Genomic DNA, 25887 nt, shown 5'->3' on the forward strand with positions numbered 1-25887 from the left:
GGACTGTTTTCCATACATAAGACAGTAAGAGTGTAGGACTGTTTTCCATACATAAGACAGTAAGAGTGTAGGACTATTTTCCATACATAAGACTGTAAGAGTGTAGGACTATTTTCCATTCATAAGGCAGTAAGAGTGTAGGACTTTGTTTTCCATACATAAGACAGTAAGAGTGTAGGACTGTTTTCCATACATAAGACAGTAAGAGTGTAGGACTGTTTTCCATACATAAGACAGTAACAGTGTAGGACTTTGTTTTCCATACATAAGACAGTAAGAGTGTAGGACTATTTTCCATACATAAGACAGTAAGAGTGTAGGACTGTTTTCCATACATAAGACTGTAAGAGTTTAGGACTATTTTCCATACATAAGACAGTAAGAGTGTAGGACTATTTTCCATACATAAGACAGTAACAGTGTAGGACTGTTTTCCATACATAAGACAGTAAGTGTGTAGGACTATTTTCCATACTTAAGACAGTAACAGTGTAGGACTGTTTTCCATACATAAGACAGTAAGAGTGTAGGACTGTTTTCCATACATAAGACAGTAAGAGTGTAGGACTATTTTCCATACTTAAGACAGTAACAGTGTAGGACTGTTTTCCATACATAAGACAGTAAGAGTGTAGGACTGTTTTCCATACATAAGACTGTAAGAGTTTAGGACTATTTTCCATACATAAGACAGTAAGAGTGTAGGACTATTTTCCATACTTAAGAGAGTAACAGTGTAGGACTGTTTTCCATACATAAGACAGTAAGAGTGTAGGACTGTTTTCCATACATAAGACTGTAAGAGTTTAGGACTATTTTCCATACATAAGACAGTAAGAGTGTAGGACTATTTTCCATACATAAGACAGTAACAGTGTAGGACTGTTTTCCATACATTAGACAATAAGTGTGTAGGACTATTTTCCATACTTAAGACAGTAACAGTGTAGGACTGTTTTCCATACATAAGACAGTAAGAGTGTAGGACTGTTTTCCATACATAAGACAGTAACAGTGTAGGACTATTTTCCATACATAAGACAGTAACAGTGTAGGACTATTTTCCATACATAAGACAGTAAGAGTGTAGGACTATTTTCCATACTTAAGAGAGTAACAGTGTAGGACTGTTTTCCATACATAAGACAGTAAGAGTGTAGGACTGTTTTCCATACATAAGACAGTAAGAGTGTAGGACTGTTTTCCATACATAAGACAGTAACAGTGTAGGACTTTGTTTTCCATACATAAGACAGTAAGAGTGTAGGACTATTTTCCATACATAAGACAGTAAGAGTGTAGGACTGTTTTCCATACATAAGACAGTAAGAGTGTAGGACTGTTTTCCATACATAAGACAGTAACAGTGTAGGACTGTTTTCCATACATAAGACAGTAACAGTGTAGGACTGTTTTCCATACATAAGACAGTAAGAGTGTAGGACTATTTTCCATACTTAAGACAGTAACAGTGTAGGACTGTTTTCCATACATAAGACAGTAAGAGTGTAGGACTATTTTCCATACATAAGACAGTAAGAGTGTAGGACTATTTTCCATACTTAAGAGAGTAACAGTGTAGGACTGTTTTCCATACATAAGACAGTAAGAGTGTAGGACTGTTTTCCATATATAAGACTGTAAGAGTTTAGGACTATTTTCCATACATAAGACAGTAAGAGTGTAGGACTATTTTCCATACTTAAGAGAGTAACAGTGTAGGACTGTTTTCCATACATAAGACAGTAAGAGTGTAGGACTGTTTTCCATACATAAGACTGTAAGAGTTTAGGACTATTTTCCATACATAAGACAGTAAGAGTGTAGGACTATTTTCCATACATAAGACAGTAACAGTGTAGGACTGTTTTCCATACATAAGACAGTAAGAGTGTAGGACTATTTTCCATACTTAAGACAGTAACAGTGTAGGACTGTTTTCCATACATAAGACAGTAAGAGTGTAGGACTGTTTTCCATACATAAGACAGTAACAGTGTAGGACTATTTTCCATACATAAGACAGTAACAGTGTAGGACTATTTTCCATACATAAGACAGTAAGAGTGTAGGACTATTTTCCATACTTAAGAGAGTAACAGTGTAGGACTGTTTTCCATACATAAGACAGTAAGAGTGTAGGACTGTTTTCCATACATAAGACAGTAAGAGTGTAGGACTATTTTCCATACATAAGACTGTAAGAGTGTAGGACTATTTTCCATTCATAAGGCAGTAAGAGTGTAGGACTTTGTTTTCCATACATAAGACACAGTAAGAGTGTAGGACTGTTTTCCATACATAAGACAGTAACAGTGTAGGACTTTGTTTTCCATACATAAGACAGTAAGAGTGTAGGACTATTTTCCATACATAAGACAGTAAGAGTGTAGGACTGTTTTCCATACATAAGACTGTAAGAGTTTAGGACTATTTTCCATACATAAGACAGTAAGAGTGTAGGACTATTTTCCATACATAAGACAGTAACAGTGTAGGACTGTTTTCCATACATAAGACAGTAAGAGTGTAGGACTATTTTCCATACTTAAGACAGTAACAGTGTAGGACTGTTTTCCATACATAAGACAGTAAGAGTGTAGGACTGTTTTCCATACATAAGACAGTAACAGTGTAGGACTATTTTCCATACATAAGACAGTAACAGTGTAGGACTATTTTCCATACATAAGACAGTAACAGTGTAGGACTATTTTCCATACTTTAACAGTTAGGACTGTTTTCCATACATAAGACAGTAACAGTGTAGGACTATTTTCCATACTTAAGAGAGTAACAGTGTAGGACTGTTTTCCATACATAAGACAGTAAGAGTGTAGGACTGTTTTCCATACATAAGACAGTAAGAGTGTAGGACTGTTTTCCATACATAAGACAGTAACAGTGTAGTACTTTGTTTTCCATACATAAGACAGTAAGAGTGTAGGACTATTTTCCATACATAAGACAGTAAGAGTGTAGGACTGTTTTCCATACATAAGACTGTAAGAGTTTAGGACTATTTTCCATACATAAGACAGTAAGAGTGTAGGACTATTTTCCATACATAAGACAGTAACAGTGTAGGACTGTTTTCCATACATAAGACAGTAAGTGTGTAGGACTATTTTCCATACTTAAGACAGTAACAGTGTAGGACTGTTTTCCATACATAAGACAGTAAGAGTGTAGGACTATTTTCCATACATAAGACAGTAAGAGTGTAGGACTATTTTCCATACTTAAGAGAGTAACAGTGTAGGACTGTTTTCCATACATAAGACAGTAAGAGTGTAGGACTGTTTTCCATACATAAGACTGTAAGAGTTTAGGACTATTTTCCATACATAAGACAGTAAGAGTGTAGGACTATTTTCCATACTTAAGAGAGTAACAGTGTAGGACTGTTTTCCATTCATAAGACAGTAAGAGTGTAGGACTGTTTTCCATACATAAGACTGTAAGAGTTTAGGACTATTTTCCATACATAAGACAGTAAGAGTGTAGGACTATTTTCCATACATAAGACAGTAACAGTGTAGGACTGTTTTCCATACATAAGACAGTAAGAGTGTAGGACTATTTTCCATACTTAAGACAGTAACAGTGTAGGACTGTTTTCCATACATAAGACAGTAAGAGTGTAGGACTGTTTTCCATACATAAGACAGTAACAGTGTAGGACTATTTTCCATACATAAGACAGTAACAGTGTAGGACTATTTTCCATACATAAGACAGTAAGAGTGTAGGACTATTTTCCATACTTAAGAGAGTAACAGTGTAGGACTGTTTTCCATACATAAGACAGTAAGAGTGTAGGACTGTTTTCCATACATAAGACAGTAAGAGTGTAGGACTATTTTCCATACATAAGACTGTAAGAGTGTAGGACTATTTTCCATTCATAAGGCAGTAAGAGTGTAGGACTTTGTTTTCCATACATAAGACAGTAAGAGTGTAGGACTGTTTTCCATACATAAGACAGTAAGAGTGTAGGACTGTTTTCCATACATAAGACAGTAACAGTGTAGGACTTTGTTTTCCATACATAAGACAGTAAGAGTGTAGGACTATTTTCCATACATAAGACAGTAAGAGTGTAGGACTGTTTTCCATACATAAGACTGTAAGAGTTTAGGACTATTTTCCATACATAAGACAGTAAGAGTGTAGGACTATTTTCCATACATAAGACAGTAAGAGTGTAGGACTATTTTCCATACATAAGACAGTAACAGTGTAGGACTGTTTTCCATACATAAGACAGTAACAGTGTAGGACTGTTTTCCATACATAAGACAGTAACAGTGTAGGACTGTTTTCCATACATAAGACTGTAAGAGTTTAGGACTATTTTCCATACATAAGACAGTAAGAGTGTAGGACTATTTTCCATACATAAGACAGTAAGAGTGTAGGACTGTTTTCCATATATAAGACAGTAACAGTGTAGGACTGTTTTCCATACATAAGACAGTAAGAGTGTAGGACTGTTTTCCATACATAAGACAGTAAGAGTGTAGGACTGTTTTCCATACATAAGACAGTAACAGTGTAGGACTTTTTTTTCCATACATAAGACAGTAAGAGTGTAGGACTATTTTCCATACATAAGACAGTAAGAGTGTAGGACTGTTTTCCATACATAAGACAGTAACAGTGTAGGACTGTTTTCCATACATAAGACAGTAAGAGTGTAGGACTGTTTTCCATACATAAGACAGTAAGAGTGTAGGACTGTTTTCCATACATAAGACAGTAACAAGGACTATTTTCCATACAGTAACAGTGTAGGACTGTTTTCCATACATAAGACAGTAAGAGTGTAGGACTGTTTTCCATACATAAGACTGTAAGAGTTTAGGACTATTTTCCATACATAAGACAGTAAGAGTGTAGGACTATTTTCCATACTTAAGAGAGTAACAGTGTAGGACTGTTTTCCATTCATAAGACAGTAAGAGTGTAGGACTGTTTTCCATACATAAGACTGTAAGAGTTTAGGACTATTTATAATAATAATAATAATATATGCCATTTAGCAGACGCTTTTATAAGAGTCAGTAAGAGTGTAGGACTATGCTTTTCCATACATAAGACAGTAAGAGTGTAGGACTATTTTCCATACATAAGACAGTAACAGTGTAGGACTGTTTTCCATACATAAGACAGTAAGAGTGTAGGACTATTTTCCATACTTAAGACAGTAACAGTGTAGGTACATAAGACAGTAAGAGTGTAGGACTGTTTTCCATACATAAGACAGTAAGAGTGTAGGACTATTTTCCATACATAAGACAGTAACAGTGTAGGACTGTTTTCCATACATAAGACAGTAAGAGTGTAGGACTATTTTCCATACTTAAGACAGTAACAGTGTAGGACTGTTTTCCATACATAAGACAGTAAGAGTGTAGGACTGTTTTCCATACATAAGACAGTAACAGTGTAGGACTATTTTCCATACATAAGACAGTAACAGTGTAGGACTATTTTCCATACATAAGACAGTAAGAGTGTAGGACTATTTTCCATACTTAAGAGAGTAACAGTGTAGGACTGTTTTCCATACATAAGACAGTAAGAGTGTAGGACTGTTTTCCATACATAAGACAGTAAGAGTGTAGGACTATTTTCCATACATAAGACTGTAAGAGTGTAGGACTATTTTCCATTCATAAGGCAGTAAGAGTGTAGGACTTTGTTTTCCATACATAAGACACAGTAAGAGTGTAGGACTGTTTTCCATACATAAGACAGTAACAGTGTAGGACTTTGTTTTCCATACATAAGACAGTAAGAGTGTAGGACTATTTTCCATACATAAGACAGTAAGAGTGTAGGACTGTTTTCCATAAGATGTAAGAGTTTAGGACTATTTTCCATACATAAGACAGTAAGAGTGTAGGACTATTTTCCATACATAAGACAGTAACAGTAGGACTGTTTTCCATACATAAGACAGTAAGAGTGTAGGACTATTTTCCATACTTAAGACAGTAACAGTGTAGGACTGTTTTCCATACAGTAAGAGTGTAGGACTGTTTTCCATACATAAGACAGTAACAGTGTAGGACTATTTTCCATACATAAGACAGTAACAGTGTAGGACTATTTTCCATACATAAGACAGTAAGGACTATTTTCCATACTTAGAGTAACAGTGTAGGACTGTTTTCCATACATAAGACAGTAAGAGTGTAGGACTGTTTTCCATACATAAGACAGTAAGAGTGTAGGACTGTTTTCCATACATAAGACAGTAACAGTGTAGGACTTTGTTTTCCATACATAAGACAGTAAGAGTGTAGGACTATTTTCCATACATAAGACAGTAAGAGTGTAGGACTGTTTTCCATACATAAGACTGTAAGAGTTTAGGACTATTTTCCATACATAAGACAGTAAGAGTGTAGGACTATTTTCCATACATAAGACAGTAACAGTGTAGGACTGTTTTCCATACATAAGACAGTAAGTGTGTAGGACTATTTTCCATACTTAAGACAGTAACAGTGTAGGACTGTTTTCCATACATAAGACAGTAAGAGTGTAGGACTATTTTCCATACATAAGACAGTAAGAGTGTAGGACTATTTTCCATACTTAAGAGAGTAACAGTGTAGGACTGTTTTCCATACATAAGACAGTAAGAGTGTAGGACTGTTTTCCATACATAAGACTGTAAGAGTTTAGGACTATTTTCCATACATAAGACAGTAAGAGTGTAGGACTATTTTCCATACTTAAGAGAGTAACAGTGTAGGACTGTTTTCCATTCATAAGACAGTAAGAGTGTAGGACTGTTTTCCATACATAAGACTGTAAGAGTTTAGGACTATTTTCCATACATAAGACAGTAAGAGTGTAGGACTATTTTCCATACATAAGACAGTAACAGTGTAGGACTGTTTTCCATACATAAGACAGTAAGAGTGTAGGACTATTTTCCATACTTAAGACAGTAACAGTGTAGGACTGTTTTCCATACATAAGACAGTAAGAGTGTAGGACTGTTTTCCATACATAAGACAGTAACAGTGTAGGACTATTTTCCATACATAAGACAGTAACAGTGTAGGACTATTTTCCATACATAAGACAGTAAGAGTGTAGGACTATTTTCCATACTTAAGAGAGTAACAGTGTAGGACTGTTTTCCATACATAAGACAGTAAGAGTGTAGGACTGTTTTCCATACATAAGACAGTAAGAGTGTAGGACTATTTTCCATACATAAGACTGTAAGAGTGTAGGACTGTTTTCCATACATAAGACAGTAAGAGTGTAGGACTGTTTTCCATACATAAGACAGTAAGAGTGTAGGACTGTTTTCCATACATAAGACAGTAACAGTGTAGGACTTTGTTTTCCATACATAAGACTGTAAGAGTTTAGGACTATTTTCCATACATAAGACAGTAAGAGTGTAGGACTATTTTCCATACATAAGACAGTAACAGTGTAGGACTGTTTTCCATACATAAGACAGTAAGTGTGTAGGACTATTTTCCATACTTAAGACAGTAACAGTGTAGGACTGTTTTCCATACATAAGACAGTAAGAGTGTAGGACTGTTTTCCATACATAAGACAGTAAGAGTGTAGGACTATTTTCCATACATAAGACAGTAACAGTGTAGGACTGTTTTCCATACATAAGACAGTAAGAGTGTAGGACTATTTGCCATACATAAGACAGTAAGAGTGTAGGACTGTTTTCCATACATAAGACAGTAAGAGTGTCGGACTGTTTTCCATACATAAGACAGTAACAGTGTAGGACTGTTTTCCATACATAAGACAGTAACAGTGTAGGACTATTTTCCATACATAAGACAGTAAGAGTGTAGGACTATTTTCCATACTTAAGAGAGTAACAGTGTAGGACTGTTTTCCATTCATAAGACAGTAAGAGTGTAGGACTGTTTTCCATACATAAGACTGTAAGAGTTTAGGACTATTTTCCATACATAAGACAGTAAGAGTGTAGGACTATTTTCCATACATAAGACAGTAACAGTGTAGGACTGTTTTCCATACATAAGACAGTAAGAGTGTAGGACTATTTTCCATACTTAAGACAGTAACAGTGTAGGACTGTTTTCCATACATAAGACAGTAAGAGTGTAGGACTGTTTTCCATACATAAGACAGTAACAGTGTAGGACTATTTTCCATACATAAGACAGTAACAGTGTAGGACTATTTTCCATACATAAGACAGTAAGAGTGTAGGACTATTTTCCATACTTAAGAGAGTAACAGTGTAGGACTGTTTTCCATACATAAGACAGTAAGAGTGTAGGACTGTTTTCCATACATAAGACAGTAAGAGTGTAGGACTATTTTCCATACATAAGACTGTAAGAGTGTAGGACTATTTTCCATTCATAAGGCAGTAAGAGTGTAGGACTTTGTTTTCCATACATAAGACAGTAAGAGTGTAGGACTGTTTTCCATACATAAGACAGTAAGAGTGTAGGACTGTTTTCCATACATAAGACAGTAACAGTGTAGGACTTTGTTTTCCATACATAAGACAGTAAGAGTGTAGGACTATTTTCCATACATAAGACAGTAAGAGTGTAGGACTGTTTTCCATACATAAGACTGTAAGAGTTTAGGACTATTTTCCATACATAAGACAGTAAGAGTGTAGGACTATTTTCCATACATAAGACAGTAACAGTGTAGGACTGTTTTCCATACATAAGACAGTAAGTGTGTAGGACTATTTTCCATACTTAAGACAGTAACAGTGTAGGACTGTTTTCCATACATAAGACAGTACATAAGACAGTAAGAGTGTAGGACTATTTTCCATACTTAAGAGAGTAACAGTGTAACTGACATAAGACAGTAAGAGTGTAGGACTGTTTTCCATACATAAGACTGTAAGAGTTTAGGACTATTTTCCATACATAAGACAGTAAGAGTGTAGGACTATTTTCCATACTTAAGAGAGTAACAGTGTAGGACTGTTTTCCATTCATAAGACAGTAAGAGTGTAGGACTGTTTTCCATACATAAGACTGTAAGAGTTTAGGACTATTTTCCATACATAAGACAGTAAGAGTGTAGGACTATTTTCCATACATAAGACAGTAACAGTGTAGGACTGTTTTCCATACATAAGACAGTAAGAGTGTAGGACTATTTTCCATACTTAAGACAGTAACAGTGTAGGACTGTTTTCCATACATAAGACAGTAAGAGTGTAGGACTGTTTTCCATACATAAGACAGTAACAGTGTAGGACTATTTTCCATACATAAGACAGTAACAGTGTAGGACTGTTTTCCATACATAAGACAGTAAGAGTGTAGGACTATTTTCCATACATAAGACAGTAACAGTGTAGGACTGTTTTCCATACATAAGACAGTAAGAGTGTAGGACTGTTTTCCATACATAAGACAGTAAGAGTGTAGGACTGTTTTCCATACATAAGACAGTAACAGTGTAGGACTTTGTTTTCCATACATAAGACAGTAAGAGTGTAGGACTATTTTCCATACATAAGACAGTAAGAGTGTAGGACTGTTTTCCATACATAAGACTGTAAGAGTTTAGGACTATTTTCCATACATAAGACAGTAAGAGTGTAGGACTATTTTCCATACATAAGACAGTAACAGTGTAGGACTGTTTTCCATACATAAGACAGTAAGTGTGTAGGACTATTTTCCATACTTAAGACAGTAACAGTGTAGGACTGTTTTCCATACATAAGACAGTAAGAGTGTAGGACTATTTTCCATACATAAGACAGTAAGAGTGTAGGACTATTTTCCATACAGTAACAGTGTAGGACTGTTTTCCATACATAAGACAGTAAGAGTGTAGGACTGTTTTCCATATATAAGACTGTAAGAGTTTAGGACTATTTTCCATACATAAGACAGTAAGAGTGTAGGACTATTTTCCATACTTAAGTAACAGTGTAGGACTGTTTTCCATTCATAAGACAGTAAGAGTGTAGGACTGTTTTCCATACATAAGACTGTAAGAGTTTAGGACTATTTTCCATACATAAGACAGTAAGAGTGTAGGACTATTTTCCATACATAAGACAGTAACAGTGTAGGACTGTTTTCCATACATAAGACAGTAAGAGTGTAGGACTATTTTCCATACTTAAGACAGTAACAGTGTAGGACTGTTTTCCATACATAAGACAGTAAGAGTGTAGGACTGTTTTCCATACATAAGACAGTAACAGTGTAGGACTATTTTCCATACATAAGACAGTAACAGTGTAGGACTATTTTCCATACATAAGACAGTAAGAGTGTAGGACTATTTTCCATACTTAAGAGAGTAACAGTGTAGGACTGTTTTCCATACATAAGACAGTAAGAGTGTAGGACTGTTTTCCATACATAAGACAGTAAGAGTGTAGGACTATTTTCCATACATAAGACTGTAAGAGTGTAGGACTATTTTCCATTCATAAGGCAGTAAGAGTGTAGGACTTTGTTTTCCATACATAAGACAGTAAGAGTGTAGGACTGTTTTCCATACATAAGACAGTAACAGTGTAGGACTTTGTTTTCCATACATAAGACAGTAAGAGTGTAGGACTATTTTCCATACATAAGACAGTAAGAGTGTAGGACTGTTTTCCATACATAAGACTGTAAGAGTTTAGGACTATTTTCCATACATAAGACAGTAAGAGTGTAGGACTATTTTCCATACATAAGACAGTAACAGTGTAGGACTGTTTTCCATACATAAGACAGTAAGAGTGTAGGACTATTTTCCATACTTAAGACAGTAACAGTGTAGGACTATTTTCCATACATAAGACAGTAAGAGTGTAGGACTGTTTTCCATACATAAGACAGTAACAGGACTATTTTCCATACATAAGACAGTAACAGTGTAGGACTATTTTCCATACATAAGACAGTAACAGTGTAGGACTATTTTCCATACTTAAGAGAGTAACAGTGTGGGACTGTTTTCCATACATAAGACAGTAACAGTGTAGGACTATTTTCCATACTTAAGAGAGTAACAGTGTAGGACTGTTTTCCATACATAAGACAGTAAGAGTGTAGGACTGTTTTCCATACATAAGACAGTAAGAGTGTAGGACTGTTTTCCATACATAAGACAGTAACAGTGTAGGACTTTGTTTTCCATACATAAGACAGTAAGAGTGTAGGACTATTTTCCATACATAAGACAGTAAGAGTGTAGGACTGTTTTCCATACATAAGACTGTAAGAGTTTAGGACTATTTTCCATACATAAGACAGTAAGAGTGTAGGACTATTTTCCATACATAAGACAGTAACAGTGTAGGACTGTTTTCCATACATAAGACAGTAAGTGTGTAGGACTATTTTCCATACTTAAGACAGTAACAGTGTAGGACTGTTTTCCATACATAAGACAGTAAGAGTGTAGGACTATTTTCCATACATAAGACAGTAAGAGTGTAGGACTATTTTCCATACTTAAGAGAGTAACAGTGTAGGACTGTTTTCCATACATAAGACAGTAAGAGTGTAGGACTGTTTTCCATACATAAGACTGTAAGAGTTTAGGACTATTTTCCATACATAAGACAGTAAGAGTGTAGGACTATTTTCCATACTTAAGAGAGTAACAGTGTAGGACTGTTTTCCATTCATAAGACAGTAAGAGTGTAGGACTGTTTTCCATACATAAGACTGTAAGAGTTTAGGACTATTTTCCATACATAAGACAGTAAGAGTGTAGGACTATTTTCCATACATAAGACAGTAACAGTGTAGGACTGTTTTCCATACATAAGACAGTAAGAGTGTAGGACTATTTTCCATACTTAAGACAGTAACAGTGTAGGACTGTTTTCCATACATAAGACAGTAAGAGTGTAGGACTGTTTTCCATACATAAGACAGTAACAGTGTAGGACTATTTTCCATACATAAGACAGTAACAGTGTAGGACTATTTTCCATACATAAGACAGTAAGAGTGTAGGACTATTTTCCATACTTAAGAGAGTAACAGTGTAGGACTGTTTTCCATACATAAGACAGTAAGAGTGTAGGACTGTTTTCCATACATAAGACAGTAAGAGTGTAGGACTATTTTCCATACATAAGACTGTAAGAGTGTAGGACTATTTTCCATTCATAAGGCAGTAAGAGTGTAGGACTTTGTTTTCCATACATAAGACACAGTAAGAGTGTAGGACTGTTTTCCATACATAAGACAGTAAGAGTGTAGGACTGTTTTCCATACATAAGACAGTAACAGTGTAGGACTTTGTTTTCCATACATAAGACAGTAAGAGTGTAGGACTATTTTCCATACATAAGACAGTAAGAGTGTAGGACTGTTTTCCATACATAAGACTGTAAGAGTTTAGGACTATTTTCCATACATAAGACAGTAAGAGTGTAGGACTATTTTCCATACATAAGACAGTAACAGTGTAGGACTGTTTTCCATACATAAGACAGTAAGTGTGTAGGACTATTTTCCATACTTAAGACAGTAACAGTGTAGGACTGTTTTCCATACATAAGACAGTAAGAGTGTAGGACTGTTTTCCATACATAAGACTGTAAGAGATTAGGACTATTTTCCATACATAAGACAGTAAGAATGTAGGACTATTTTCCATACATAAGACAGTAAGAGTGTAGCACTGTTTTCCATACATAAGACAGTAAGAGTGTAGGACTGTTTTCCATACTTAAGACAGTAACAGTGTAGGACTGTTTTCCATACATAAGACAGTAACAGTGTAGGACTGTTTTCCATACATAAGACAGTAACAGTGTAGGACTGTTTTCCATACATAAGACAGTAAGAGTGTAGGACTGTTTTCCATACATAAGACAGTAACAGTGTAGGACTGTTTTCCATACATAAGACAGTAACAGTGTAGGACTGTTTTCCATACATAAGACAGTAACAGTGTAGGACTATTTTCCATACATAAGACAGTAACAGTGTAGGACTGTTTTCCATACATAAGACAGTAAGAGTGTAGGACTATTTGCCATTCATAAGGCAGTAAGAGTGTAGGACTTTGTTTTCCATACATAAGACAGTAAGAGTGTAGGACTGTTTTCCATACATAAGACAGTAAGAGTGTAGGACTGTTTTCCATACATAAGACTGTAAGAGTTTAGGACTATTTTCCATACATAAGACAGTAAGAGTGTAGGACTGTTTTCCATACATAAGACTGTAAGAGTTTAGGACTATTTTCCATACATAAGACAGTAAGAGTGTAGGACTATTTTCCATACATAAGACAGTAACAGTGTAAGACTGTTTTCCATACATAAGACAGTAAGTGTGTAGGACTATTTTCCATACTTAAGACTGTAACAGTGTAGGACTGTTTTCCATACATAAGACAGTAAGAGTATAGGACTGTTTTCCATACATAAGACAGTAAGAGTGTAGGACTGTTTTCCATACATAAGACAGTAAGAGTGTAGGACTGTTTTCCATATATAAGACAGTAACAGTGTAGGACTTTGTTTTCCATACATAAGACAGTAAGAGTGTAGGACTATTTTCCATACATAAGACAGTAAGAGTGTAGGACTGTTTTCCATACATAAGACAGTAAGAGTGTAGGACTGTTTTCCATACATAAGACAGTAACAGTGTAGGACTGTTTTCCATACATAAGACAGTAAGAGTGTGGGACTGTTTTCCATACATGAGACAGTAACAGTGTAGGACTGTTTTCCATACATAAGACAGTAAGAGTGTAGGACTGTTTTCCATACATAAGACAGTAAGAGTGTAGGACTATTTTCCATACATAAGAGTGTAGGACTATTTTCCATTCATAAGGCAGTAAGAGTGTAGGACTTTGTTTTCCATACATACGACACAGTAAGAGTGTAGGACTGTTTTCCATACATAAGACAGTAAGAGTGTAGGACTGTTTTCCATACATAAGACAGAAACAGTGTAGGACTTTGTTTTCCATACATAAGACAGTAAGAGTGTAGGACTATTTTCCATACATAAGACAGTAAGAGTGTAGGACTGTTTTCCATACATAAGACTGTAAGAGTTTAGGACTATTTTCCATACATAAGACAGTAAGAGTGTAGGACTGTTTTCCATACATAAGACAGTAACAGTGTAGGACTGTTTTCCATACATAAGACAGTAAGAGTGTAGGACTGTTTTCCATACATAAGACAGTAACAGTGTAGGACTGTTTTCCATACATAAGACAGTAACAGTGTAGGACTGTTTTCCATACATAAGACAGTAACAGTGTAGGACTATTTTCCATACATAAGACAGTAACAGTGTAGGACTGTTTTCCATACATAAGACAGTAAGAGTGTAGGACTATTTGCCATACATAAGACAGTAAGAGTGTAGGACTATTTTCCATACATAAGACAGTAAGAGTGTAGGACTGTTTTCCATACATAAGACAGTAAGAGTGTAGGACTATTTTCCATACATAAGACAGTAAGAGTGTAGGACTGTTTTCCATACATAAGACAGTAAGAGTGTAGGACTGTTTTCCATACATAAGACTGTAAGAGTTTAGGACTATTTTCCATACATAAGACAGTAAGAGTGTAGGACTATTTTCCATACATAAGACAGTAACAGTGTAGGACTGTTTTCCATACATAAGACAGGACTATTTTCCATACTTAAGACTGTAACAGTGTAGGACTGTTTTCCATACATAAGACAGTAAGAGTATAGGACTGTTTTCCATACATAAGACAGTAAGAGTGTAGGACTGTTTTCCATACATAAGACAGTAAGAGTGTAGGACTGTTTTCCATATATAAGACAGTAACAGTGTAGGACTGTTTTCCATACATAAGACAGTAACAGTGTAGGACTGTTTTCCATACATAAGACAGTAACAGTGTAGGACTGTTTTCCATACATAAGACAGTAAGAGTGTAGGACTATTTTCCATAGATAAGACAGTAACAGTGTAGGACTGTTTTCCATACATAAGACAGTAACAGTGTAGGACTGTTTTCCATACATAAGACAGTAACAGTGTAGGACTGTTTTCCATACATAAGACAGTAACAGTGTAGGACTGTTTTCCATACATAAGACAGTAAGAGTGTAGGACTATTTTCCATACATAAGACAGTAAGAGTGTAGGACTATTTTCCATACATAAGACAGTAAGAGTGTAGGACTGTTTTCCATACATAAGACAGTAAGAGTGTAGGACTGTTTTCCATACATAAGACAGTAAGAGTGTAGGACTGTTTTCCATACATAAGACAGTAACAGTGTAGGACTTTGTTTTCCATACATAAGACAGTAAGAGTGTAGGACTATTTTCCATACATAAGACAGTAAGAGTGTAGGACTGTTTTCCATACATAAGACAGTAAGAGTGTAGGACTATTTTCCATACATAAGACAGTAAGAGTGTAGGACTATTTTCCATACATAAGACAGTAACAGTGTAGGACTATTTTCCATACATAAGACAGTAAGTGTGTAGGACTATTTTCCATACTTAAGACAGTAACAGTGTAGGACTGTTTTCCATACATAAGACAGTAAGAGTGTAGGACTATTTTCCATACATAAGACAGTAAGAGTGTAGGACTATTTTCCATACTTAAGAGAGTAACAGTGTAGGACTGTTTTCCATACATAAGACAGTAAGAGTGTAGGACTGTTTTCCATACATAAGACTGTAAGAGTTTAGGACTATTTTCCATACATAAGACAGTAAGAGTGTAGGACTATTTTCCATACATAAGACAGTAAGAGTGTAGGACTGTTTTCCATACATAAGACAGTAAGAGTGTAGGACTGTTTTCCATACTTAAGACAGTAAGAGTGTAGGACTGTTTTCCATATATAAGACAGTAACAGTGTAGGACTGTTTTCCATACATAAGACAGTAAGAGTGTAGGACTGTTTTCCATACATAAGACAGTAAGAGTGTAGGACTGTTTTCCATACATAAGACAGTAACAGTGTAGGACTGTTTTCCATACATAAGACACTAACAGTGTAGGACTGTTTTCCATACATAAGACAGTAACAGTGTAGGACTATTTTCCATACATAAGACAGTAACAGTGTAGGACTGTTTTCCATACATAAGACAGTAAGAGTGTAGGACTATTTGCCATACATAAGACAGTAAGAGTGTAGGACTATTTTCCATACATACGACAGTAAGAGTGTAGGACTGTTTTCCATACATAAGACAGTAAGAGTGTAGGACTATTTTCCATACATAAGACAGTAAGAGTGTAGGACTATTTTCCATACATAAGACAGTAAGAGTGTAGGACTGTTTTCCATACATAAGACTGTAAGAGTGTAGGACTATTTTCCATACATAAGACAGTAAGAGTGTAGGACTATTTTCCATACATAAGACAGTAAGAGTGTAGGACTGTTTTCCATACATAAGACTGTAAGAGTTTAGGACTATTTTCCATACATAAGACAGTAAGAGTGTAGGACTATTTTCCATACATAAGACAGTAACAGTGTAGGACTGTTTTCCATACATAAGACAGTAAGTGTGAAGGACTATTTTCCATACTTAAGACAGTAACAATGTAGGACTGTTTTCCATACATAAGACAGTAAGAGTGTAGGACTGTTTTCCATACATAAGACAGTAACAGTGTAGGACTATTTTCCATACATAAGACAGTAAGAGTGTAGGACTATTTTCCATACTTAAGAGAGTAACAGTGTAGGACTGTTTTCCATACACAAGACAGTAAGAGTGTAGGACTGTTTTCCATACATAAGACAGTAAGAGTGTAGGACTGTTTTCCATATATAAGACAGTAACAGTGTAGGACTGTTTTCCATACATAAGACAGTAACAGTGTAGGACTGTTTTCCATACATAAGACAGTAAGAGTTTAGGACTGTTTTCCATACATAAGACAGTAACAGTGTAGGACTGTTTTCCATACATAAGACAGTAACAGTGTAGGACTGTTTTCCATACATAAGACAGTAACAGTGTAGGACTATTTTCCATACATAAGACAGTAACAGTGTAGGACTGTTTTCCATACATAAGACAGTAAGAGTGTAGGACTATTTGCCATACATAAGACAGTAAGAGTGTAGGACTATTTTCCATACATGAGACAGTAAGAGTGTAGGACTGTTTTCCATACATAAGACAGTAAGAGTGTAGGACTGTTTTCCGTACATAAGACTGTAAGACAGGACTATTTTCCATACATAAGACAGTAAGAGTGTAGGACTGTTTTCCATACATAAGACAGTAAGAGTGTAGGACTATTTTCCATACATAAGACAGTAACAGTGTAGGACTGTTTTCCATACATAAGACAGTAAGTGTGTAGGACTATTTTCCATACTTAAGACTGTAACAGTGTAGGACTGTTTTCCATACATAAGACAGTAAGAGTATAGGACTGTTTTCCATACATAAGACAGTAAGAGTGTAGGACTGTTTTCCATACATAAGACAGTAAGAGTGTAGGACTGTTTTCCATATATAAGACAGTAACAGTTTAGGACTGTTTTCCATACAAAAGACAGTAACAGTGTAGGACTGTTTTCCATACATAAGACAGTAACAGTGTAGGACTGTTTTCCATACATAAGACAGTAAGAGTGTAGGACTATTTTCCATACATAAGACAGTAACAGTGTAGGACTGTTTTCCATACATAAGACAGTAAGAGTGTAGGACTGTTTTCCATACATAAGACAGTAACAGTGTAGGACTGTTTTCCATACATAAGACAGTAAGAGTGTAGGACTGTTTTCCATACATAAGACAGTAAGAGTGTAGGACTATTTTCCATACATAAGACTGTAAGAGTGTAGGACTATTTTCCATTCATAAGGCAGTAAGAGTGTAGGACTTTGTTTTCCATACATAAGACAGTAAGAGTGTAGGACTGTTTTCCATACATAAGACAGTAAGAGTGTAGGACTGTTTTCCATACATAAGACAGTAACAGTGTAGGACTTTGTTTTCCATACATAAGACAGTAAGGGTGTAGGACTATTTTCCATACATAAGACAGTAAGAGTGTAGGACTGTTTTCCATACATAAGACTGTAAGAGTTTAGGACTATTTTCCATACATAAGACAGTAAGAGTGTAGGACTATTTTCCATACATAAGACAGTAACAGTGTAGGACTGTTTTCCATACATAAGACAGTAAGTGTGTAGGACTATTTTCCATACTTAAGACAGTAACAGTGTAGGACTGTTTTCCATACATAAGACAGTAAGAGTGTAGGACTATTTTCCATACATAAGACAGTAAGAGTGTAGGACTATTTTCCATACTTAAGAGAGTAACAGTGTAGGACTGTTTTCCATACATAAGACAGTAAGAGTGTAGGACTGTTTTCCATACATAAGACTGTAAGAGTTTAGGACTATTTTCCATACATAAGACAGTAAGAGTGTAGGACTATTTTCCATACATAAGACAGTAAGAGTGTAGGACTGTTTTCCATACATAAGACAGTAAGAGTGTAGGACTGTTTTCCATACTTAAGACAGTAAGAGTGTAGGACTGTTTTCCATATATAAGACAGTAACAGTGTAGGACTGTTTTCCATACATAAGACAGTAACAGTGTAGGACTGTTTTCCATACATAAGACAGTAAGAGTGTAGGACTGTTTTCCATACATAAGACAGTAACAGTGTAGGACTGTTTTCCATACATAAGACAGTAACAGTGTAGGACTGTTTTCCATACATAAGACAGTAACAGTGTAGGACTATTTTCCATACATAAGACAGTAACAGTGTAGGACTGTTTTCCATACATAAGACAGTAAGAGTGTAGGACTATTTGCCATACATAAGACAGTAAGAGTGTAGGACTATTTTCCATACATGAGACAGTAAGAGTGTAGGACTGTTTTCCATACATAAGACAGTAAGAGTGTAGGACTGTTTTCCGTACATAAGACTGTAAGAGTGTAGGACTGTTTTCCATACATAAGACAGTAAGAGTGTAGGACTGTTTTCCATACATAAGACTGTAAGAGTTTAGGACTATTTTCCATACATAAGACAGTAAGAGTGTAGGACTATTTTCCATACATAAGACAGTAACAGTGTAGGACTGTTTTCCATACATAAGACAGTAAGTCTGTAGGACTATTTTCCATACTTAAGACTGTAACAGTGTAGGACTGTTTTCCATACATAAGACAGTAAGAGTGTAGGACTGTTTTCCATACATAAGACAGTAAGAGTGTAGGACTGTTTTCCATACATAAGACAGTAAGAGTGTAGGACTGTTTTCCATATATAAGACAGTAACAGTGTAGGACTGTTTTCCATACATAAGACAGTAACAGTGTAGGACTGTTTTCCATACATAAGACAGTAACAGTGTAGGACTGTTTTCCATACATAAGACAGTAAGAGTGTAGGACTATTTTCCATAGATAAGACAGTAACAGTGTAGGACTGTTTTCCATACATAAGACAGTAACAGTGTAGGACTGTTTTCCATACATAAGACAGTAACAGTGTAGGACTTTTTAAATGGTGGTGGAGAGTTACTACATTTACAATGACCTGTCTTGGAAAACAAGTGTCCTCTATGTCACTGAATCATGGTTAGAATGACAATTTCCCCTCAATAATGTTGTTAATGGTTTCATGTGAATGTAGCCATGCTCAGTCGTGGTCCTTCCATGTCCGTGTGTGTGTGTGTGTGTGTGTGTGTGTGTGTGTGTGTGTGTGTGTGTGTGTGTGTGTGTGTGTGTGTGTGTGTGTGTGTGTGTGTGTGTGTGTGTGTGTGTGTGTGTGTGTGTGTGTGTGTGTGTGTGTGTGTGCGTGTGTGTTCGTCCAGCGGATGGGTCAAGCTACACCCGAGTGTTGTTCTATCAGCTCAGATCAGATTTACACCTCCAGGGAGAGAGGGACGACGGACGGGCGGGAGGGAGGGAGGGAGGGGACTGATCTGAGCTGATAGAACAACACTCGGGTGTAGCCTGAGGCACCCGTTGGACGAACACACACACACACACACACACACACACACACACACACACACACACACACACACACACACACACACACACACACACACACACACACACACACACACACACACACACACACACACACACAAACACACACACAGTCATCTAAACTGATGGAGGAGGAAGTCTACATTGATCTGGTATTTTCTATTCTGTTCACAACTGCTCCCTGGTCTCTGCTTCCTTCTCTGTCATATTCATCTCTTAGAGACAGAGGAATACTACCGGGGCGTTCTGCAGAAGTTGGCTTTGGAAAATTAGGGCCATACATGTTAGATGTTGTGAGGCTTTTGAAAAGGATAGGCTTGAAAGAGATATGCTGCAGTTTGGAATTTACCCCACACTTTTCACAATAATAAAAAGACCAGGAGATAAAATACCCTCCAAATACCAGTGGATCTGATCAATCGTCACGATTAGCTCTGAGAATTTGGCTCATGTTTGCCTCATATTGAGCCTTATGGGACCATGACCTCAATCCTCCTCAATCCCAGTGTCCATTTCTACATCCCCCAAACCCTCCATGAAATCCCATGTATTGGCTGTGCCTGCTCTGTTCCCCCTTTGGCTTGGACCCTCTCCTGTTGAGTCCATGGCTGTGTCCCAAATGGCACTCTCTTCCCTATTTTCTGCACTACTTTTAATGACCAGGGCCTGGTTTCCCGATAGCGATGGAATTGAGGCTTACGAGTGTTTTAACGATGCATTCTTCCTACAACAGCAGAAGATGTAACAGGCGTTTCCCAAAATACCACACAGAGAGAACGTTCGCGAAGTGAGTCATTAAGACGTGCCAATAATGATAAGATCGAAGCAAAAGCAATGCTGCTCTCGGATCAACTTTCTCCACTCAAATCTTACCTTAACATTAGAATTGTTCCACAATACTGATGACGGATTACCTCCTAGAGAGACACCTGAGCTTATTCTAATGCTTATAAGCAATACCCAATAAAAATGCACAAAATCAAGATTTGGCAGATCATTGCGCACGTTGTTACACATCTTGGAATATATATATATATTTTTTAAATTTATTTTAAATTTAACCTTTATTTAAATAGGAAAGTCAGTTAAGAACAACCTCTTATTTACAATGACGGCCTACACCAGCCAAACCCAGACGACGCTAAGACAATTGTGCGCCGCCCTATTGGACTCCCAATCACGGCCTGGTTGTCATACAGCCTGGATATTGAGGGAAAAATGACAGACAATAGCCTACAATTAGCAAAATAGAACCCAATTGAATTGACATGAAATCGATTTGAATATGACTGAAATATATAGGCAAGTAGCCAACGCTGTAGCCCCATATCTTTTCATGACTGGAATATATAGGCAAGTAGCCTACGCTGTAGCCCTATATCTTTTCATGACTGGAATATATAGGCAAGTAGCCTACGCTGTAGCCCTATATCTTTTCATGACTGGAATATATAGGCAAGTAGCCTACGCTGTAGCCCTATATCTTTTCATGACTGGAATATATAGGCAAGTAGCCTACGCTGTAGCCCCATATCTTTTCATGACTGGAATATATAGGCAAGTAGCCTACGCTGTAGCCCCATATCTTTTCATGACTGGAATATATAGGCAAGTAGCCTACGCTGTAGCCCTATATCTTTTCATGACTGGAATATATAGGCAAGTAGCCTACACTGTAGCCCTATATCTTTTCATGACTGGAATATATAGGCAAGTAGCCTACGCTGTAGCCCTAAATCTTTTCATGACTGGAATATATAGGCAAGTAGCCTACGCTGTAGCCCCATGTCTTTTCATGACTGGAATATATAGGCAAGTAGCCTACGCTGTAGCCCTATATCTTTTCATGACTGGAATATATAGGCAAGTAGCCTACGCTGTAGCCCTATATCTTTTCATGACTGGAATATATAGGCAAGTAGCCTATGCTGTAGCCCCATATCTTTTCATGACTGGAATATATAGGCAAGTAGCCTACGCTGTAGCCCCATATCTTTTCATGACTGGAATATATAGGCAAGTAGCCTACGCTGTAGCCCCATATCTTTTCATGACTGGAATATATAGGCAAGTAGCCTACGCTGTAGCCCTATATCTTTTCATGACTGGAATATATAGGCAAGTAGCCTACGCTGTAGCCCCATATCTTTTCATGACTGGAATATATAGGCAAGTAGCCTACGCTGTAGCCCCATATCTTTTCATGACTGGAATATATAGGCAAGTAGCCTACGCTGTAGCCCTATATCTTTTCATGACTGGAATATATAGGCAAGTAGCCTACGCTGTAGCCCCATATCTTTTCATGACTGGAATATATAGGCAAGTAGCCTACGCTGTAGCCCCATATCTTTTCATGACTGGAATATATAGGCAAGTAGCCTACGCTGTAGCCCCATATCTTTTCATGACTGGAATATATAGGCAAGTAGCCTACGCTGTAGCCCCATATCTTTTCATGACTGGAATATATAGGCAAGTAGCCTACGCTGTAGCCCCATATCTTTTCATGACTGGAATATATAGGCAAGTAGCCTACGCTGTAGCCCTATATCTTTTCATGACTGGAATATATAGGCAAGTAGCCTACGCTGTAGCCCCATATCTTTTCATGACTGGAATATATAGGCAAGTAGCCTACGCTGTAGCCCCATATCTTTTCATGACTGGAATATATAGGCAAGTAGCCTACGCTGTAGCCCTATATCTTTTCATGACTGGAATATATAGGCAAGTAGCCTACGCTGTAGCCCATATCTTTTCATGACTGGAATATATAGGCAAGTAGCCTACGCTGTAGCCCCATATCTTTTCATGACTGGAATATATAGGCAAGTAGCCTACGCTGTAGCCCCATATCTTTTCATGACTGGAATATATAGGCAAGTAGCCTACGCTGTAGCCCTATATCTTTTCATGACTGGAATATATAGGCAAGTAGCCTACGCTGTAGCCCCATATCTTTTCATGACTGGAATATATAGGCAAGTAGCCTATGTTGTAGCCCTATATCTTTTGATGACTGGAATATATAGGCAAGTAGCCTACGCTGTAGCCCCATATCTTTTCATGACTGGAATATATAGGCAAGTAGCCTACGCTGTAGCCCTATATCTTTTCATGACTGGAATATATAGGCAAGTAGCCTACGCTGTAGCCCTATATCTTTTCATGACTGGAATATATAGGCAAGTAGCCTACACTGTAGCCCTATATCTTTTCATGATTGGAATATATAGGCAAGTAGCCTACGCTGTAGCCCCATATCTTTTCATGACTGGAATATATAGGCAAGTAGCCTACGCTGTAGCCCCATATCTTTTCATGACTGGAATATATAGGCAAGTAGCCTACGCTGTAGCCCTATATCTTTTCATGACTGGAATATATAGGCAAGTAGCCTACGCTGTAGCCCTATATCTTTTCATGACTGGAATATATAGGCAAGTAGCCTACGCTGTAGCCCTATATCTTTTCATGACTGGAATATATAGGCAAGTAGCCTACGCTGTAGCCCCATATCTTTTCATGACTGGAATATATAGGCAAGTAGCCTACGCTGTAGCCCTATATCTTTTCATGACTGGAATATATAGGCAAGTAGCCTACGCTGTAGCCCTATATCTTTTCATGACTGGAATATATAGGCAAGTAGCCTATGTTGTAGCCCTATATCTTTTCATGCCTGGAATATATAGGCAAGTAGCCTACGCTGTAGCCCCATATCTTTTCATGACTGGAATATATAGGCAAGTAGCCTACGCTGTAGCCCTATATCTTTTCATGACTGGAATATATAGGCAAGTAGCCTACGCTGTAGCCCTATATCTTTTCATGACTGGAATATATAGGCAAGTAGCCTACGCTGTAGCCCTATATATTTTCATGACTGGAATATATAGGCAAGTAGCCTACGCTGTAGCCCTATATCTTTTCATGACTGGAATATATAGGCAAGTAGCCTACGCTGTAGCCCTATATCTTTTCATGACTGGAATATATAGGCAAGTAGCCTACGCTGTAGCCCTATATCTTTTCATGACTGGAATATATAGGCAAGTAGCCTAGGCTGTAGCCCTATATCTTTTCATGACTGGAATATATAGGCAAGTAGCCTACGCTGTAGCCCCATATCTTTTCATGTGGTCATCAATTGTCATTTGAAGCATCTATTTATCCTCGGTTTGTAACAAATGCAAAGATCTTGGCAACTTTGTATTTGTACTCAATTTTGTTCTGAAGTTATCGACCATCACAAAGAGACAGATAAACATCTTGATTCTGTGTTTAGCGGAGGTCTTATGTGTATAAAGAGCAAAAAAAGCATCTAACGACACACTTAGACGTTCTACGAGTGGTCTGAGGCAGTCGGTAAATAGTCATTTTCAAGTGCAACTTTTGTAACAATGGTTTTGGCGAACAGGTCAGAGACTTAACGATGCTCCTGCGAAAGTTCTAACGATGAACTTAGTGTTAAGATGCTTTTGGGAAACCAGGCCCAGAGCCCGTAGGGAGTCACATAGGGCTCTGGTAAAAATAAGTGCACTACATAGGCAACAGGGTGCAATTTGGGACGCATCCCACTGCTCATCTTTTTATTCCAGCCTTTCTCTGCCTTAAACATGCTTCAGGTGGGATATCTGCAGCGAGAAGGGTAAACAATGGAAGCAGTCAGACACAGTCAGACTAATGGATTCTGCTTCCTATCCACCTTCACTTTTCATGTGGAGAAGTATTCTGCCACAGCCCAGGCATGACATTGATACATTTAAAAAATATGAAATCTCTCATTTCTAAGGGAGATGACAAAACCAATTCCAATCTGAGGCTTTGGAATCAGCATTTTCCTTTGAAACGCATACAGTGCCTTCAGAAAGTACTCACGTCCCTTTACATTTTCCACATTTATTTGTGTTACAGCCTGAATATTAAATGGATTCAATTGTTAGTTTATTTTTCACTAGCCCACACACTATACCCCAATATGTCAAAATGGAAATGTGTTTTAGAAAATTTCACACATGTATTAAAAATGAAATGCTGAAATGTCTCTAATTAATAAGTATTCACCCCCTTTGTTATGGCAAGCCTAAATAAGTTAGGGGAGTAAAAATGTGCTTAACAAGTCACATAATAAATTGCATGGATACACTGTGCAATAATAGTGTTTAACATGATTTTTGAATGAGGCATACAATTATCTGTAAGGTCCCTCAGTCGAGCTGTGAATTTAAAACACATATTGAACCCCAAAGACCAGGGAGATTTTCCAATGCCTCACAAAGAAGGTAGATGTGTATAAATAAATAAAAAGCAGACATTGAATATCCCTTTGCGCATGGTGAAGTTATTAATTACACTTTGGGTCATGTATCAATACACCAAGTCACTTCAAAGATACAGGCGTCCTTCCTAACTCAGTTGCCGAATGTGATAGGAGAGAACTGAGGATGGATCAACAACATTGTAGTTACTCAACAATACTAACCTAATTGACAGAGTGAAAAGAAGGAAGCCTGTTACAGAATAACAAATATTCCAAAACATGCATCCTGTACTAAAGTAAAACTGCAAAAAATGTGTCAAAGAAATGATCTAAATGTCCTGAATACAAAGCGTTATGTTTGGGTTCAAATCCAACACAACACATCTCTGAGTACCACTCATATTGTCAAGCAAGGTGGTGGCTGCATCATGTTATGGGTATGCTTGTCATCAGCAAGGACTAGGGGGTGTTTTATGATAAAAATAAATTGAATAAAAATAAGCACAGGCAAAATCCAAGACGGAAATATGGTTCAGTCTGCTTTCCACCAGACAATGGGAGACAAATTCACATTTCAGCAGGACAATAACCTAAAACATAAGGCCAAATAT

The 25887-nt window shown here is 37.1% G+C and overlaps 1 protein-coding gene across 3 annotated transcripts in view; it reads left to right on the forward strand.

Annotated features, from left to right (window-relative positions):
* The window catches only part of LOC118379148 (interleukin-1 receptor accessory protein-like 1), a 593985-nt gene that overhangs the window by 122712 nt on the left and 445386 nt on the right, over window positions 1-25887 (forward strand). The gene's annotated exons all lie outside the window — the stretch shown is intronic.

Source organism: Oncorhynchus keta, unplaced genomic scaffold (genome assembly GCF_023373465.1).
Source record: "Oncorhynchus keta strain PuntledgeMale-10-30-2019 unplaced genomic scaffold, Oket_V2 Un_scaffold_14384_pilon_pilon, whole genome shotgun sequence".
Lineage (NCBI taxonomy): Eukaryota > Metazoa > Chordata > Actinopteri > Salmoniformes > Salmonidae > Oncorhynchus > Oncorhynchus keta.